General features: G+C 38.5%; 1 long non-coding RNA gene across 1 annotated transcript; it reads right to left on the reverse strand.

Moving 5' to 3' along the window:
- Positions 1 to 16,543: 16,543 nt before the first annotated feature.
- Positions 16,544 to 18,600, reverse strand: LOC112755391 (uncharacterized). The gene is made up of 2 exons (XR_003178985.2): positions 18,252 to 18,600; positions 16,544 to 16,799 (listed from the first exon to the last, which is right to left on the reverse strand). It is a non-coding gene; the product is annotated as an uncharacterized lncRNA (long non-coding RNA).
- Positions 18,601 to 19,847: the final 1,247 nt, after the last annotated feature.

Raw genomic sequence — 19,847 nt, forward strand, 5'->3', positions numbered from 1 at the left:
CTACCCACACATTACACGACAACAAGTTCCACGACGCGTTAAACGGAACCTCGATACGGCACCCCGGGACTCATCACCCCGGAAGCCATCTAAATTAAAGCCATAACAAACGGCTACAACGATAACAAGAGGCCATGACCTGGCTTCGCCAGAGTTACCAACGAAACGGTAAACAAACAAGAACGGCAAGCCAACGCCGGTATAACGGTAACAAAATAAACGCTACCAAAAGTAAAGAAAGACGATAATCACAAGCTGACCAGGCAACTATTAAATTATAACAGTTTCAAAAATTCTACAACGATGCCACAAATCCATACAAAGCTTAAGCCTAAGGTACAAGAGCTCATTTCTTAGGCATATCGACGATCTTCCCATCTTTGATTGTCTTGAAAACCCCGATTTCCGACGTATCGAAGTCCGGAGCCACGATCTTCACCTGGGCCTTGAGGGCTTCCTCGGTCATGAAGATCGCGTTTTTCCCTGCTCTCTAATCTCTTTATGCCTCTTCTTAAGCCCTTCAACCTCGGCTTGAACAGCCTTAGCCAACGAGACGGCCTCGTCACGTTCTTTCTCCAAAGGCACCACCCGACCTTGCGCGTCATTCAGCTGGCTCTCTAGAGTCATCTCTCGCTCGGTTAAACGGGACACGGTCTCATCAGAGACTTTCATCATCTCCTCGGCAGATATAGCTTTCTCCTCAGCAGGCTTGAGTTTTTCCCCCGCCTCGGACAGCTGCTCCTGAAGCAATTCGACTTGTACTTTGAATTTGTTGTTGGCCGTGGCAGCAGATTCGAGCTTTCTTCGTAGTGAATGCATCCCCGACAACTCGAACTCGGCCTTTCGAGCTATTACAGCTCCACGGAGAAGCGTGCGGTACATCCACCTCGCCTGCCCCGCTAGTTCGGTGCCGAGGAAGTGATCTTTCGTGCCGGGGATCAGTTGGGAGTCGATGAAAGCCCCAGCATCGAAGTTTCTCTCCATCACAGTAAGAGTTCCCTCAGGGCTGGAGGACGCCCTCTGCCTCTTGGGAGTGGGGATAAGCTTCAAGTCGGGATCCTCTTGTCGGGAGGAGGACGAATGCCCGATGCCGGCCGTTTCCTCGTGAATTGGGGAAGCATGCGCCCCGGCAAAGTTTTTGTCAAACATCCCGGTGTCACGAGGTGAAGGCACTGACTGATCCTTTTTCTCCACAGGAGGGTTCTCCGGTTTCTTGTCAACCTTCTCGTCGGCTTTCTCCTCATCACTCTCCTCTAGGAAGGTCTTATACAAACCCTCAAGCCCCGTCACCAAAGCCGACATCTCCACTGCAACGGACAAACAAACGCAATGATATCCGTAGAGATCGACGAGCCGAGCCCACAGTTACTTCTCAAAGGGGTGGAAGAAGCTGTAGAGAAGGACTTAGTAGACGAAACCAGGGAGAAGGCCCACCTGTCAGAAGTAGTACTAAAGTAAAGAATAGCCCTACGCTACAACACCAAAGTGCTCAAGAGAGATTTCGAGCAAAACGACCTCGTCCTACGACGCAATGACATTGGCCTACCGACCCAGGGAGAAGGCAAACTGGCGGCAAACTGGGAAGGACCCTACAGGGTCAAAGAAGTGATTGGCAAAGACGCCTACAAATTAGAGAATTTCGATGGAAAGGAAGTCCCAAGAACCTGGAATGCGGGTAACCTGAGAAGGTTTTACCCCTAGCTCAAGCATGCCGTCCAGACGATCTAGCAAACTCGATCACTCTGTATTCGCCATGGTAATAAACTAGTTTAATTACCGGTTAATATTTACTTGTCATTCCTACCAATTCTACTTCTATTATCTTTTCTTTTTCTACCCACACATTACACGACAACAAGTTCCACGACGCGTTAAACGGAACCTCGATACGGCACCCCGGGACTCATCACCCCGGAAGCCATCTAAATTAAAGCCATAACAAACGGCTACAACGATAACAAGAGGCCATGACCTGGCTTCGCCAGAGTTACCAACGAAACGGTAAACAAACAAGAACGGCAAGCCAACGCCGGTATAACGGTAACAAAATAAACGCTACCAAAAGTAAAGAAAGACGATAATCACAAGCTGACCAGGCAACTATTAAATTATAACAGTTTCAAAAATTCTACAACGATGCCACAAATCCATACAAAGCTTAAGCCTAAGGTACAAGAGCTCATTTCTTAGGCATATCGACGATCTTCCCATCTTTGATTGTCTTGAAAACCCCGATTTCCGACGTATCGAAGTCCGGAGCCACGATCTTCACCTGGGCCTTGAGGGCTTCCTCGGTCATGAAGATCGCGTTTTTCCCTGCTCTCTAATCTCTTTATGCCTCTTCTTAAGCCCTTCAACCTCGGCTTGAACAGCCTTAGCCAACGAGACGGCCTCGTCACGTTCTTTCTCCAAAGGCACCACCCGACCTTGCGCGTCATTCAGCTGGCTCTCTAGAGTCATCTCTCGCTCGGTTAAACGGGACACGGTCTCATCAGAGACTTTCATCATCTCCTCGGCAGATATAGCTTTCTCCTCAGCAGGCTTGAGTTTTTCCCCCGCCTCGGACAGCTGCTCCTGAAGCAATTCGACTTGTACTTTGAATTTGTTGTTGGCCGTGGCAGCAGATTCGAGCTTTCTTCGTAGTGAATGCATCCCCGACAACTCGAACTCGGCCTTTCGAGCTATTACAGCTCCACGGAGAAGCGTGCGGTACATCCACCTCGCCTGCCCCGCTATTTCGGTGCCGAGGAAGTGATCTTTCGTGCCGGGGATCAGTTGGGAGTCGATGAAAGCCCCAGCATCGAAGTTTCTCTCCATCACAGTAAGAGTTCCCTCAGGGCTGGAGGACGCCCTCTGCCTCTTGGGAGTGGGGATAAGCTTCAAGTCGGGATCCTCTTGTCGGGAGGAGGACGAATGCCCGATGCCGGCCGTTTCCTCGTGAATTGGGGAAGCATGCGCCCCGGCAAAGTTTTTGTCAAACATCCCGGTGTCACGAGGTGAAGGCACTGACTGATCCTTTTTCTCCACAGGAGGGTTCTCCGGTTTCTTGTCAACCTTCTCGTCGGCTTTCTCCTCATCACTCTCCTCTAGGAAGGTCTTATACAAACCCTCAAGCCCCGTCACCAAAGCCGACATCTCCACTGCAACGGACAAACAAACGCAATGATATCCGTAGAGATCGACGAGCCGAGCCCACAGTTACTTCTCAAAGGGGTGGAAGAAGCTGTAGAGAAGGACTTAGTAGACGAAACCAGGGAGAAGGCCCACCTGTCAGAAGTAGCACTAAAGTAAAGAATAGCCCTACGCTACAACACCAAAGTGCTCAAGAGAGATTTCGAGCAAAACGACCTCGTCCTACGACGCAATGACATTGGCCTACCGACCCAGGGAGAAGGCAAACTGGCGGCAAACTGGGAAGGACCCTACAGGGTCAAAGAAGTGATTGGCAAAGACGCCTACAAATTAGAGAATTTCGATGGAAAGGAAGTCCCAAGAACCTGGAATGCGGGTAACCTGAGAAGGTTTTACCCCTAGCTCAAGCATGCCGTCCAGACGATCTAGCAAACTCGATCACTCTGTATTCGCCATGGTAATAAACTAGTTTAATTACCGGTTAATATTTACTTGTCATTCCTACCAATTCTACTTCTATTATCTTTTCTTTTTCTACCCACACATTACACGACAACAAGTTCCACGACGCGTTAAACGGAACCTCGATACGGCACCCCGGGACTCATCACCCCGGAAGCCATCTAAATTAAAGCCATAACAAACGGCTACAACGATAACAAGAGGCCATGACCTGGCTTCGCCAGAGTTACCAACGAAACGGTAAACAAACAAGAACGGCAAGCCAACGCCGGTATAACGGTAACAAAATAAACGCTACCAAAAGTAAAGAAAGACGATAATCACAAGCTGACCAGGCAACTATTAAATTATAACAGTTTCAAAAATTCTACAACGATGCCACAAATCCATACAAAGCTTAAGCCTAAGGTACAAGAGCTCATTTCTTAGGCATATCGACGATCTTCCCATCTTTGATTGTCTTGAAAACCCCGATTTCCGACGTATCGAAGTCCGGAGCCACGATCTTCACCTGGGCCTTGAGGGCTTCCTCGGTCATGAAGATCGCGTTTTTCCCTGCTCTCTAATCTCTTTATGCCTCTTCTTAAGCCCTTCAACCTCGGCTTGAACAGCCTTAGCCAACGAGACGGCCTCGTCACGTTCTTTCTCCAAAGGCACCACCCGACCTTGCGCGTCATTCAGCTGGCTCTCTAGAGTCATCTCTCGCTCGGTTAAACGGGACACGGTCTCATCAGAGACTTTCATCATCTCCTCGGCAGATATAGCTTTCTCCTCAGCAGGCTTGAGTTTTTCCCCCGCCTCGGACAGCTGCTCCTGAAGCAATTCGACTTGTACTTTGAATTTGTTGTTGGCCGTGGCAGCAGATTCGAGCTTTCTTCGTAGTGAATGCATCCCCGACAACTCGAACTCGGCCTTTCGAGCTATTACAGCTCCACGGAGAAGCGTGCGGTACATCCACCTCGCCTGCCCCGCTAGTTCGGTGCCGAGGAAGTGATCTTTCGTGCCGGGGATCAGTTGGGAGTCGATGAAAGCCCCAGCATCGAAGTTTCTCTCCATCACAGTAAGAGTTCCCTCAGGGCTGGAGGACGCCCTCTGCCTCTTGGGAGTGGGGATAAGCTTCAAGTCGGGATCCTCTTGTCGGGAGGAGGACGAATGCCCGATGCCGGCCGTTTCCTCGTGAATTGGGGAAGCATGCGCCCCGGCAAAGTTTTTGTCAAACATCCCGGTGTCACGAGGTGAAGGCACTGACTGATCCTTTTTCTCCACAGGAGGGTTCTCCGGTTTCTTGTCAACCTTCTCGTCGGCTTTCTCCTCATCACTCTCCTCTAGGAAGGTCTTATACAAACCCTCAAGCCCCGTCACCAAAGCCGACATCTCCACTGCAACGGACAAACAAACGTGTTAGTCGTGAAGCCGGCAAAACCAAATAAAAGCGATAACAATGCAAAAAACACAAGGCAAAGCAGCTCACAAATATAATTCCTGGCGACCTCCCGCTCACCCATAAGGAGGTGGGGGTTCACATGGTTCTTCCCGAAAACAGCCCACAACACGTCGGCAATTCTCTTGTCCGTGGCAGACATTCCCTTATAAGTCACCTTAATGAAGGTATTAGACCCAGCCCCAAAACTCCAGTACGTTGGGATAAGCCATTCCCCCTACAACGACAACCAAAAGGGGTGGCGACCTTTGACTGGACGCACTTTAAAATACTTATCTTTGAACCCATGATATGAGTCCTCGAACAAGCCAAAGATCCTCCGACCCTGGGCAGATCGGAAGGACATGAACCCCTTCCTCGCTTTCCCCTCCTTGAAAGGATTTGTAAGGTTGAAGAAAAAGAGAAAAACATCAACAGACACCGGCAGCTCTAAATACTTGCATACCATCTCGAAACAACGGATGGAAGCCCAACTGTTCGGATGCAGCTGTGACGGCGCAACGGATATCCGGTTAAGGAGCGCCATTTGAAAAGAGGAAAACGGGATGTGAACTCCCACCTGGGTGAACACGGCCTTATAAAACCAGATCCAGTCGGCAACCCGGGGGGAGTGGAAATTAATTTCGTATAACTGCTCGCTGGGGGCAGGGATGAAGACATCGTAATTAGCCTCCTCGTCTGTCCCTCCGCATAGGTACTCGCTTTGTCGGAACTCCGTTAGCTCCTTCTCGGCCATCTGGTTTGGAGAGTCCTTTAAGTCGGAGGTGGAAGCTCGTGAGACGACGCGAGGCATACGTACAGTGGGGTTACCACTCGGTTAGTCTAACAGGCCGAGAGCTCGGAAAAACCCAGAAACTATACTCAACCTATCCAAAAACTAAAATCAAGTATGGCTAAGGCACAATCCAAGTCAAGAAAGTGGACATCCTGGAATGGTAACCCCCTAACGCACCTATTTAACACTAAAACTATCTAACATACGAATCAAACAAGCATCAAGGACAAGAAGCAAGCACAAACAACAAACGTACAGAAAAGTCAACAATAAAGATAAGAGAACCTTGAAGCAGAGAAGAGAAGGGATCAATGTTTACCTGGATTGGTTGCGAAAACTTGGAAGAAAAAAGAGATGCACAAGGATGCTAGAACGAGGCTTTGGGATATTTGGGAGTGAAGAAGAAGAAAATAGGAGAAGCAAGAGTGGGAAAGGAAAACAAATGCAAAACTGTTTAAAACTGCCACTCAGGAAGCGCGAAAGGCCTAGGAGCAAAATGGTCTTTGCGCACAGAGTTTTCCAACCCATTATGAGCATTTAATGCTCCGCACAAAGAACGAGGCGACAAACGGTCACCTTAGCAACAAACAGACACGCACGCAAGAGGCACGTCCCCTCCACGGGCGGCCGACCTGGCGACAACACACGGAATAAGAGATAACGCGCCACCAACCACCTTCACGATCATTGCTGGCGCGTTGGGGCACTGTTACGGCCTGGCCCAAACCACTAGCGGGCCGGCCCGACCCAAGCACCACCCGACCCGAACAGTCAGGAGCGAGACGCCCAGTCGCTAACCCGGACACGCGTCCCTGACAGCTATGCTACAGCTGTGTGAAGGAAGTATCAAGGAAGGTGGGCCTGTCCTTGATGGGCCCACCTCTAACACGGTATATATGGGGAAGGTCCTGCCCTTCCTTAAAGGTACGTTACATACCACTTACCCTTTTTTCGCCTGCATACATCACTGACTAGAGCGTCGGAGTGTCCTTGCAGGTGACACCCCTCCTCCTCACGCGAAGTGCTCGGGACATCATCTCCCCCCAACCCAGTGACGTACGACCAGGCGAGATCTCCCCCTCTTCATCCAAGATACCTACCCGAACCGTCCGGTACCCGACTACGGAACAATAATTCTTTTTTATATTTTTATATTCAGTCCAATATATTTAAGTTATATAATAATCACTTCAATTTTTATATTTTATAATATAATACTACATACATTAATAGTGAAATAACATAGTAAATTGTCATATTTTAATATTAAATATAAAATTAATACTACAAAAATCTACTTAATATACTAAAACTAAATTTTCTCCCAACTAATAAAAGTAAGATGTCAATTTCTCATGAATTTATTTTTTTCCGAAAATAAAAGTATTATTCTCTCTTCTAAATATATTTAAGAAAAATATCTTTATTATAATTATATTACAATTATATTACAATTAATATTTAATAAATAATGCATGATTATGCTAATTTAGAAAAATATATTTATTATAATTATATAAAATCAATATTTAATACATTATCAACTAATAAAAGTAGGGTGTCAATTCCTCATGAATTTATTTTCTCTCTAAAATGAAAGCGCTATTTTCTCTTCTAAATTTATTTTAGAAAATATCTTTATTATAATTATATTACAATTAGCATTTAATGAATAATGCATAATTATACTAATTTAAGAAAATATATTTATCATAATTATATAAAATTAATATTTAATACATTATTAAACTAATTATCAATCGAAAATCTTTTTAATCATTTTAATTATATTGATATAATTCTAACTCTCATTCATTATATAATAATTTTATTTATTTAGAGTCATAATTAAATTCGATATAATTGTAGCAAGTATCTACAATTAATAGTAATATGATACTATAATTTTAAGTTGTATAATATAATAAAAAAGAACGTAGTAATTTATATTTGCTTTCTATATAGCAATAATATTATGTATATTTATATATCTCCTCTTTTAGCTCTTTTCTAAAAATATTGGCATATAATTAATGTAGATAACATATATACTGAGCAAGTATTTCTATTGAATTAATCATAAAAGTTAATAAAACATAATGGTATAATTTTTACCTAATTGTAGCAAGTATCTCCATTAAAAATATTGGCTAATTATTACTGTGTATAATTAATGTATATATATATATATATTGTTCTTCTATTTTTTATTTTTTATACCTAATGGCTACTAGCTATGATTCTATCAATAGTATTACCTATGGTAGATTATGTGATGAAATAGTTTGGAAAATAAATGTAAGAATTATAAAGTTATGGAAAGTCTCATTCAAATTTGACAAGAACAAGACAACTTACATAAAAATGGTTCTAATGAATGTTAAAGTTAGTTGATTATTTTTTATGATTTTTTCAAATGATGCTAGGTCCAATTTATAAATATTTTTTGTTCGTATTTTAAATTTATTTGATAAGTAAACCCTTGCAATCAAAGACATTGCCATTTTATAAGTGCTAATAATTTTTATATTTAATTTGTTTTACAGTGTGATAAAATTTATTGTTCAATCAAGAATTATTTGGCAAAGATGTTTAAGAATGAACTGATTGAGGAGAAGGTCTATGTCTTCTCAGATTTTATGATTGAGGAATGAAGTGAAATTTATCTTCTGACTGCACACGTGTGTAGAATAAATTTTAAGGAGTCGCGTATAATAAATACGGTCGATGATCGTAAGATTTCTGACAATCATTTCAGTTTTCTTACTCATGCTGGTATATTGAAACAAACAAATAAACAATCCAACTTATTTAGTACATAGTTAATTTGTATTAATATACACAAAACTGTTTTTTTTTTATTTTTGCCAAGAAATTATATAATAGCATTATTTTATCGATAACATAAATTTTAATAGTTTATTTATACAAATGTTTAAAATTGTATTGCGACTTTTTAAAGGTATGTCCTTTTATTAATATATTGTTAGTTTATTATTTAATATAAAATAAATTGGTAAAATTTCTTTAATTTATAAGTAATTTATTATGTTATTCATTTATTTGTCCTTAATTTGATACTTTTAATTCATTTTTTCTCAATTAGATGTTATTGGTCTCTTGACTAGAAAAGAAAAGCTTATATCATGATCAAAAATAGGAAGAAGTGACCATTACATTGTGGTTGATCTTCATGATTTGGAGTATGTGAAATTTTAATATTTCACAATGAGATTTTATTTTGTAACAATTATCTATACATATGAAAAATATTTTATCTTTATTATATATTATTACTTATTTCTCTTAATTTTTACTTTTATTTAGAAATAAGGAAAAATAAGGTGCATACTGTGAGATCAATTTACAACCTAATTATTCAATTATCTACTTGATCACCAAACAACCGAATCATATTTATTCTCCAATTTACAAATTTTAACAAAGACATTGGTAAGCATATTGGTTTACCTTTTATTTAACATATTTGTTTATGTTATATTTGTAATCATATTATATCTATTTTTACGAATATATCTTTTTAGAAAATACACTTAGTATTAGTATATGGTGTATTAAATAAATATTAGAGGTTTTAAATTATGCAAATGTTTAAAATTGTATTGCGACTTTTTTAAAGGTATATCATTTTAATTAATAATATATTGTTCGTTTTATCGTTTAATATAAAATAAATTGGTAAATTTTTTTTAATTTATAAGTAATTTATTATGTTATTCATTTATTTGTCCTTAATTTAATACTTTTAATTCATTTTTTTTCAATTAGATGTTATTGGACTCTTGACTGAAAAAGAAGAGCTTATATCATGATAAAAAATAGAAAGAAGTGAACATTACATTGTGGTTGATCTTTTTGGAATATGTAAAATTTTAATATTTCACAATAAGATTTTGTTTTGTAACAATTATCTATACATATACAAAATATTTTATCTTTTTTGTTATATATTAATATTACTACTTATTTTACTTAATTCTTGCTTTTATTTAGAAATGAGAAAAAATAAGGTGCACACTGTGAGATCAATTTACAACTCAATTATTCAATTATCTATGTTATATTTTTTCAACTGAATACATACTTATTTTTTAATTTGCAAAATTTAATAAAGGTATTAGTAAGCATATTGGTTCAACTTTTTATTTAACATATTTATTTATGTTATATTTGTAATCATATTATATCTATTTTTACGAATATATCTTTTTAAAAAATACTCTTAGTATTAACATATGGTATATATTAAATAATATTAGTGGTTTTAAATTATTTATTATTTATTAGAGAACTTTGTGCATTAGAATTCTCTAATAATTTGTTTATTTTAAACTGATTTTGATATGTTCTTACTTCATAGTAAAATAACAAATAAAAATTTGTTGGTGAAAAGTATTACTAGATTATTTATGGTCACATTGGGTATATATGTCTGATTTATTGAAAAAAATTGATAACTAAAATCGATTAATAACTATTTTAGAGTTGATACACTTAACACTAAATTAAAAAAAAACAAACAATACGTAACATGTTACTTTTTTATTAATCAAATTATTATAATTAAAATTAATTTTAATAAAATAACTTAAAATTATAATTTCAATCTTATCACGTACATGACACAGGTTATTATACTTGTTTTATAAATAGAAGAGAGGAGAATGTCATTTTAGAATCTCTAAAAAAAGAAGAGTAAAATTTTCTCTAATATTTATTAATAAATTGATGGATTTTATACTACATTTATATTTTGATAATTAATCTCATTGTTACTATTATTATATGTAATCAATTTATAAAAAAGTGAATTTAAAATCTCGTCACTACCTATTTATATACCAATATTAATAACAAATAAATGAAAGATTATTTAATATTCAATACTTTTATGTTATTTTATTTTATATGCTTTCATATGTTACAAGAAACTTTTTATTATTCTTATATAGGATAAGTTATTAAAATTACACTCGATTTTAGGAGATACTGACAAAAATAATCTTCATTTTTTATAATAAAAAAAATATTAGAAAATATGATAAAAATAACCAAAAATAATATATTTTTAAAAAAGTTACCAAAAATAATATATTTTTTCTAATGAATGCGTGTAGTATGATTATGAATATCATAAGAAAACTGAGTGAATCATGGGAAAATTACAATATCATAAATTCATACGACTTGTTCTTTCCTTCATCCATCAAGAAAAAAGACAAAATTATAATGTTATCCTATACTTTTTTTAGCTTTTTTTTAACAAACATTGGATGTTTTTAACTTCTAAGATTTATGACTTTTTTTTTTTGTTAAGAAAGAGTTGATTGCTCAATTGCTTAATTCGTAAACATTAAAAAAAAATAATAAACATTAAATATCTTTTTATATTGTATTATTTTATATAACTTAAATATTCACCAACTTTTTTTCTATTTTTTTGTTATTCTTTCTAACAAAGCACCCTTTAGCCTCTAAGAACTCTTGTGGTGGAGGAAAAATAAAAGAAGAAATACAATTACCCCTATTTGCAATGCATACTGGTAATTCGATAATAAGAAGTCTGAAAACAAAGGAAGAATGTCTTGATGATGTCCTCAATTTAGCGAGCACATGCAACCTTAGCACCACCTGGTACTTTGTCCGTTTCGTCACATACTTTAGAAGAAAATTTTAAAGCTGGGCATATCCAGATAAAAAAATTATGAAAAAAAGATAAATTAGTTCCTAAGTTTTTATTTTGTAGACGAATTTGTCTGTGAAGATCTAAAAATACAAAAACGTCTTTTATTATTCAAAACGTGTGACGAATCGATCCTTCCGTGTAAAATACTTTCCCAAACGTAACGGAAACGGATGATGTGTCGCTTAGTTGGCGTGTGTTGGACCTATGTGTCAAGATGGTACCATTGAGAAAGCTTGGTGTGGCCGTTTTGAAAAAAGTGTTGGACAAATAGGTCCTTATGACTTAAAATAGCAACGTTTGAGAACATTAGCTGTAGTCCTTGAGTTTCAATGTAATTCCAAAGAAGCCATATGAATCACACACAATTACCTGATGCCCTAGCACACATATGTATGATCTTTTTCCTAAAAAAAAAACGATTGATCTTCTCCCCTTCGTCGTTTTCGTGGAACGTTGCACCGATGAAGCTTCATTGGTGGAGTTGACGGTGTCATCTATACTGGTAAGCATCCTTATTACGAAATTGATTGGGACTGTTACTTTCGAATGTTATCTGCTATGCATGTCTTGGATTGGGGTTTAGGTGTAACGTAGTGTTGAGAGGGACATGGAAGATGGGTTGTGTGGGGTTTATGGCTTAGGTAGTTGTTAATTTGCTAATGCTTAGTGCTAATCGTTGAGTCAAACAATGCTGCAGATGGATGATATTTTCGTGGTTCCTGTTTTTCATCACGGGGGCTACTTTCAAAGGGCCCCGACTGGTGAGTTAGTTTACCTCGATGGTAAGGTTGAGAGGTTCCCATCGATAGACTTGAATTTTGTAAATTTCGGTGATTTGATAACATTGTTCAAAGATCTGGGATATCAATCATACAAGGAGGCATACTGGTATGATCCAAAGAGCAAGGATATAGAGTCATGGCTACATGTTCTGAGGGGAGATGCAGGCATCAACTAGATGCACCAAGTAAAGATGACAAACAAAGATACTGATGAGTTCTATATATTTTTTTTTTATCATCCTATTGATGACTTAGAGCCTGTAAATGGTGCTGGTAAGGAAAACGATGAGGTAGAGGAAGATGATGTTCGTGTCGAGGTGGATGAATTGGATCAGTCGTCGACGGAACACAATAGTTACGAGAGTGCAGAGGATGAGCTGTATGCACCTCCACCTCCCGGTAATGAAGGTAACAGTGAGAGTGGGAAAGATGTTGTCAGTGGGTCTGTGTCTGGCAAAGGGAAGAGGAAACAAGTGCCTGATTCCTCTAAGAGAACCCCTCAACCCAGGAAGCAACCAAGAAACAAGCTCGACGTGTGTCTCAGAGAACAAGGTCTGTTGCAAGAAAGAATAGGTCTGCCCATGAGCCCAAGGCAGGTGGGCCTGGAGGACAGCCCAATGGATCTAGGTCTGTAGGGGAGCCCAATAGATCTAGGCCTGCAAGGGAGCTCAATAGGGCCAAAGGACCAAGGGCAGCACTTGTAGACTATATCAGTGATGTAGACACAGATAGTGATGATATTGTATGGGAGTATGAGTCTGAGAAGCTACATACACCCGTTTCTTCTGAGGATGAGGGAAACAAACATCATTGGCCTGAGTTCAATGACCAATATAGTTTCGGAGAGAAAAAATTTGAGCTTGCATTGGAACAAGGTTTGCAACAATTGAGAGGTTCAAAGAGGTTGTAAAGGATACCTTTATTGCTGAAGGCAGGGAGTTGGTTTGGATCAAGAATGACAGGGAAAGCGTTAGGGTTGGGTGCAAGGACAAAGAGTGTCCTTGGATTGCCCACTTGTCTTACAATCAGCAATTACAATGCTTCCAAGTCAAGACTTATAGAAATGAGCACACTTGTGCTAGGGACCTTGGAAGCAACACCGCTGATCAACACTGGATTAGTAAAAAGGTGGAGAAGAGGATGGCAAAACAACCCGCATATGACAACTCATGAAACTATTGATTTTTTAAGAGAAGACTTTGACCTTACTGCACACCTAAAGATGGTGTATAGAGCTGTGAAGGAGGCAAGGGAGATGATGATGGGTAACGAAAGGGAATAGTATGAAAAATTGAGGGATTACTTATTAGAGATACATAGAAGTAATTCTGGGTCTTCTGCATTGCTAGACCTGACTCCTCAGCCTCAAGCACCCCCTACATTTGACAAGTTGTATGTTTGTTTCGAAGCCTGCAAGCGGAGATTCAAGAGTGGCTACAGACCATTGATCCACCTGGATGGAGCATTTCTTAAAACATACCATGGGGGACAACTACTTTTTGCTATTGCACAAGATGCTAACAACCAGTTCTACGTGGTTGCATATGCAGTTGTAAGATCTGAAAACAAAGAATCATGGAAGTGGTTCCTAACACTATTGCAAGAGGATATTGGTGATGTTGGCAACCACAGTTGGAATTTTATGTTGGATTAACAGAAGGTTAGTTCCCTTTTTGTCATTCCCTGTTTGTTGTGTCAGTCATTTAGTGAATTATATATGTTTGTAAACATGGCTTGATGCATTCATTGTTATTAGGGACTGCTACCTGCACTGAAAGAGGTAATGCCTAATGCACATATCAGAAACTACGTCATGCATATGTGAAAGAATTTCATAAACCGATTCAAGGATCTGTATATAAGAGAAATAGTGTGGGACTGTGCAAGATGCACCACCATCTCTGAATTCAAGACAACCATGGAAACACTCAAAGAAGTGAACAAGGATGCTTGGGCCTACCTTATGAAATTTGAACCTGCTACTTGGGTTAGAGCATACTTTAGCCATGGTCCTAAGGTCGACAACCTAACAAACAACATGTGCGAGTCGTTTAACGCAAAGGTGGTGAAGTATAGATGCAAGCCCATACTTACAATGTGCGAGGAATTACGGTGCTATATAATGCGACGAATGGTTCAACACAAGAAATTGCTGGAGACTCATGAAGGAAAATTGGCGCCAGTGCAAGAGAAAAGGATAAAGAGGCTTATCAAACCAAGCAACAAATGGACAGCACAGTGGATTGGTGATAACGAGCGCAAACATTTCGAAGTCACTTACAAGGGATCCAAACTTGATGTGGATCTGATCAAATACAGCTACTCGTGTAACAAATGGCAACTCACTGGTCAGTCAAAGCTTGAATTTCAATTTTAACGTGCTGTGAATCATAGTTGCTGTGAATTTCAATTTTAAACATAGTTGATGTGAATCTGATTAAACATGCTGTGAGTTTCTATTCTAATCATTGTGTGAATTTTAACCTTGGACATGCTGTGAATTTCAATTTTAAACATAGTTGGTGTGAATCTAATTAAACATGCTGTGAATTTCTATTATTTTTTGATATTTTAATCATGTTTATGCCATTATGTTGTTGTCAAACTGCTGTCCTACCATGAAGGGATACCATGCATTCATGCTATAGCAGCAATAAAAAAACAACATGATAACCCCGATGATTATGTCCATCCATGGCTATGTATGGAGTCTATTAAAAAGACATACAAGCATTTAATCCAGCCAGTAACTAGTGAGAAATACTGGACAAGGTCTGAGTTTACTAAGCCTGCTCCACCTGTGTTAAAAAGGCCAATTGGACATCCCAAGGTGCATAACAGACAGAAAGACCTAGTTGAGGCTGTTATTGATGGTGACAAATTGAAGAGGAGTTTCTATGTCATGTGTAGCAAGTGTGGTGAGAGGGGACACAACTACAAGACGTGCAAAGGGACCCCATCCAACCCAAATTCGAAGCTAAAGGTGAAAAAACCAAGGAAGAAGCCCAAGGACTCCCAATTACTTGTGGTTCTACCATTGTCACAGTTAGCCCCCCCAGGAAAAAGGTAATCCTTAGTTACTCAGGGATGTAATTGTCCCCCCCGATAATAAACTTAGGGATTTAAGTGTCTATTATAATTTTATTTAGGGTGTTTTCTGTCTATATTTTAACTCTTCAGGGTTTTAAATGTCTTATTCTATAAAATGCTTCATTGGGACTGTTAACACTAAGTGTCTTGTTTCATTTCAGACTGTGGAACAGAGTCACCCTGCTGCTACGAACCCTCCTCATGTTGAACAAAATTCTGCTAATCATTCATTTGCTAATGAGGTATGGATTTTGGTGGCAGGAAGATATTGTTGCTTGCTATTTTCATTGCATTCACACTTGTTTCGACCTTGATGCAGGATAATTCGAATGTAAACGCTGCACCGATGTTTGAGCAAAAATCTGAACCCTCAGTAGCAGCGGTTGCGACACAATCAATGCCTCCGAAAGCACCATTAAGGCCCCCAGCCCAGTCTTCATCACGCTGTGCACCAAGGACATTTAGGCCTAAGCAAACAGTTAGGAGAAAGCATATGGCAAACAAACCCTCTCAGCCTATGCCACCTCCTTAGACTGAACAGCATCTCCCCTCTCCACAACAACTAACTACATCAGGAGCATCTCTACAGACTTTCGCAGCAGCAAGCAAAGAACTCAACGGCTGTTTAAGTTCATCCCCACTCCAGGATTAAACAAGCTGAGTAGTTAATGCTACATGTTTAGACTTTAGTTATGATATCAACATCTTTTTTGGAAACGCTGTTATTTTACAAAGCAACTCTTTTTGGAAACAATGTGATTATGTATAGCTTGCAGGCTTAAGTTATGCCTTACTTTGGCAGTAGGCATGTTTAGACTTCTTTTGTCGACATTAACATCTCTTTCATGAGATTAATTTATGCTTTACTTATATAATCATATCTCTAAATAATTATGCCATTAACTTGCTTAGGGCAATCACTTTGCTGAATATAACATAATTTAGCTTACAACACTTTTGTTCGAAAAGCATACAATAAAAAGAGAACTCATCCCATCCCATATTACATTACATCAAGGTTCTGAAAACCGAACCGGTCATCGAACCGTTTTAGTTACTGGTTTACTGGTTTATAGGTTCAACCGGTTTGACTGTGGTTGAACCGAAAAAACCGTTTTATAATAAAATAATAAATAAAATATAAATAAACACACTAAAACATAATTATAGTCTAATATAAATTTTAAAATATCATCCAAATTAAAAGTACTACATAAACCAAAATGTTATAATCTCATTCAAATACATACTCAAAAATCAAATAACAAAAACAACCAACCAAACATAAAATGACAACATCTAAGTTTATCATCAATCATCAAAATCCGCTATAACTTGCTGCAGTTTTGCTACATTAATCCCTCACTTATGTAAACCCTTGTGGCTTGCGAGACTTGTTTGTGGATATGCCTAACAGAACAACCAGAGGAGATGAGAGGCCTTGTTATGAATGCCAATAATGAAATGAATTGAGTAGGTTTAACATGACAGGTTTAACATGGCAAGAGTAGGTTTATCATGGCAAATTTTCATCTTCCACTCAATGAACAATTTATTAAATCAACAACAGCAAAACACAATATAAAAGTCAAAAGGTCAAGAACAACACCAAAACAATAATTTATCAAATTAACAAGTTAATAAGATCAATCAAAACTGAAAATTAAAATAGCAAGAACAATATTCAATTATTTATTCAATCACTATATCACTATATCAGTTCACACTTCACGGTTCACAAAAAAACTATATCACTATATCACCATTTCAGTTCACGGTTGAATTACTTGAATCAGAGTTCGCATAGCTTCACTACATACATGTTCTCACTACAATTACTCTTGTTAAAAGTTAAAACCCCTTCTTTGTCATAGATTTTATTAGGGCTGTTTAGTTCGATTAAGCATATACTGTAAGTTTCTCTAGATCTATGTAACAAGCATGTAGGTTATATAAGTATCCTCGGATATTATTTCTCTAAGTATATGTAACAAGCATGTAGGTTATATAAGGGGATAAGTATCCCCGTTTATTATTTCTTTTTCAAATCTGTCGATTGTAATTCCATGTCTGATTATAAATTTCAATTTCAGTTTCAATTCTATGTCTTTATATTTATGTAACTGTTCTATTGAAATCTAATTTGGTTGATCGAGTTCTCATCAGATTAGGGGAAAGATTAATTGAATTTTAGTAACCATGATATTAAAGAGAAGCAATTTGACCACATATCAGATATCACTATAAAAGAGACAATGGTTGCAGAAGGAGAGACAGACAAAGACAGCGAGAGAAGCAAGTATGTATACCTCAAAATTCAACAAAGTAGCAAGACCTCTTCTGCAATTAAGCTCATCGTAATCACTGAGCTAAACTTTCTCAAAACATAACAATTATCAAAATTTATCACAATCTAAACTCATATCTAACAAATAGCTCAAAACTCCAGGCCATCAACACATACCAACACAGGCAACAAAGATCAAACAAATCATCAAATTGCTGTGTGTAATAGTAACAATGCATGTTGCAATTGCTCAGATACATTCTTTTAACTTTGACAAAAACTTCATTCAACTCAAGAGAGGGATAATAAATCTTGAATCTTCCTCAGCAAATCCAAATCAGCCATAATAGTAATACTAAATTGTACCTTCTGATTTGGCAACTAATAAAAAAACCAGAACAAAAAGTTCAAAGTAAAAAAAATAAAATTAACAACCCAACCAAAGAACAAATCAGAATCAACAATAGGGAGGACGACGGAAGAATAAAAATAAATCAGAATCAAACCAACAATCAGAATAAAAAAGTTCAGAATAAAAACAGATCAGAATCAAAATCAAACAGAGGCTCAATTACAGATTCAAATGCAAGGAAGGATGACGGCGCTGGAAACGGAGAGCTGGCGACGGTGGAACAAAGCTTCGCGACGGAGGCAGGAGACGAACCCGACGACTATGCTTCCACTGCTGAGAGTCTGAAACGTTAGCTGAGTGAGGGACTGAGTGAGCTTCGAAGCTCCAACCAGCGACGGCGTTAGGAGTAGTCCGGCGGCTGAACGAAAAGGAGGGACTGAGCTCGCCGACGTTGAGAGGAACGGTTAGCTCGAGGGTGATGGGAAGGACGAGGGAGGGTCTGTTGCTGCGCCGTTGGAGAGAGTGTTGGAGTGAGTTAGGGTTGGTAACGGGTAAGGTTGGGGTTACTGAGTGCTAAACGACGCGTTTTGAGAGTTTTTGGGCAAAGTGAAAAAAACCGGCCGGGTCCCGGTTCGGTTCGACTGACCGGTTACCGGCCGGTTTAGCGGTTCAACAACGGTTTTCATTTTTTTCGGTTTTAACATATAACCGAATCGTATTTCTCATCGGTTCGCGGTTCAACCGGTTCGACCGGCCGGTTCGAACCGGTTTTCAGAACATTGCATTACATCATTTTTTTTTACCTTCTTTTCAGCTAAGTTTGGCAATAACAGAAGCAAAAATTACACTAACCACTACAAGAATAACCAAATACAGATTAACATTTTTCTTCCTCTCTAGATGCAACAACTTCTTCTCCAAATCAATTAGTCTCTGTTCCACTACCTTCTTCCCAAGATACACTTTCAGATCATCAACCTCATTCTCAGTAATAAACTTCTCAAGGACTCTTATTGTTGAAACATGGTCATCCAGCCATAAGAAGAACTTGCAGTGACTGGGATTTTTCAGCTGCATGTTCATCATTCCAAAACAAACAAAACATAACCAACTCCCATATAATCAAACTGACTAAAATAAAATCACCAACTTACCTTAAAGAATGGACATCCAAAGAACAATCTATTGGTGTTCGTTGTCGTCCTCGATTTGTACAATATGGTGTACACCCCGCATTTACACGTCGGAGCAATCTCGTCCTTCTCCTCTGCAGCTTCCACGCATTTCACGGTTGGCGGCAGTGGAACGCGTCGTGGGCTGGATGAAGCTCCGTCGCTAGCCATTTAATACTGCACAATACCACCACCCTCAACCACTCACAGAAATGAACAACAGTAATGGCGAATGAGTTCCATTTGAAGACATAGGGCAAACAGAAAATACGACGTCGTCTTTCCATCCAGGGACGCATTTGTCCTTAACCTCAATCCACCTTTTTACCTGTACACCGTTACAGTGGCCTAGACCCAACACACGCCAACTAAGCGACACATCACCCGTCTTCGTTACGTCTGGGAGAGCATTTTGTACAGTAAGATCGATCCGTCACACGTTTTGAATAGTAAGGAGCGTTTTTATATTTTTAGATCTTCAGGGACGAATACGTCCACAAAATAAAAGTTCAGGGACTAATTAAAAATATAATTATCCTTTCCGAATAGGACCTTTCCATAATATTTGAATAATATCACATATAATTGTTAGGTATAGTTTTTTCTTTTTTTTTATATATATATGGATAATAATTTTTATATATGAA

Source organism: Arachis hypogaea, chromosome 16 (assembly GCF_003086295.3).
Source record: "Arachis hypogaea cultivar Tifrunner chromosome 16, arahy.Tifrunner.gnm2.J5K5, whole genome shotgun sequence".
Taxonomy (NCBI): domain Eukaryota; kingdom Viridiplantae; phylum Streptophyta; class Magnoliopsida; order Fabales; family Fabaceae; genus Arachis; species Arachis hypogaea.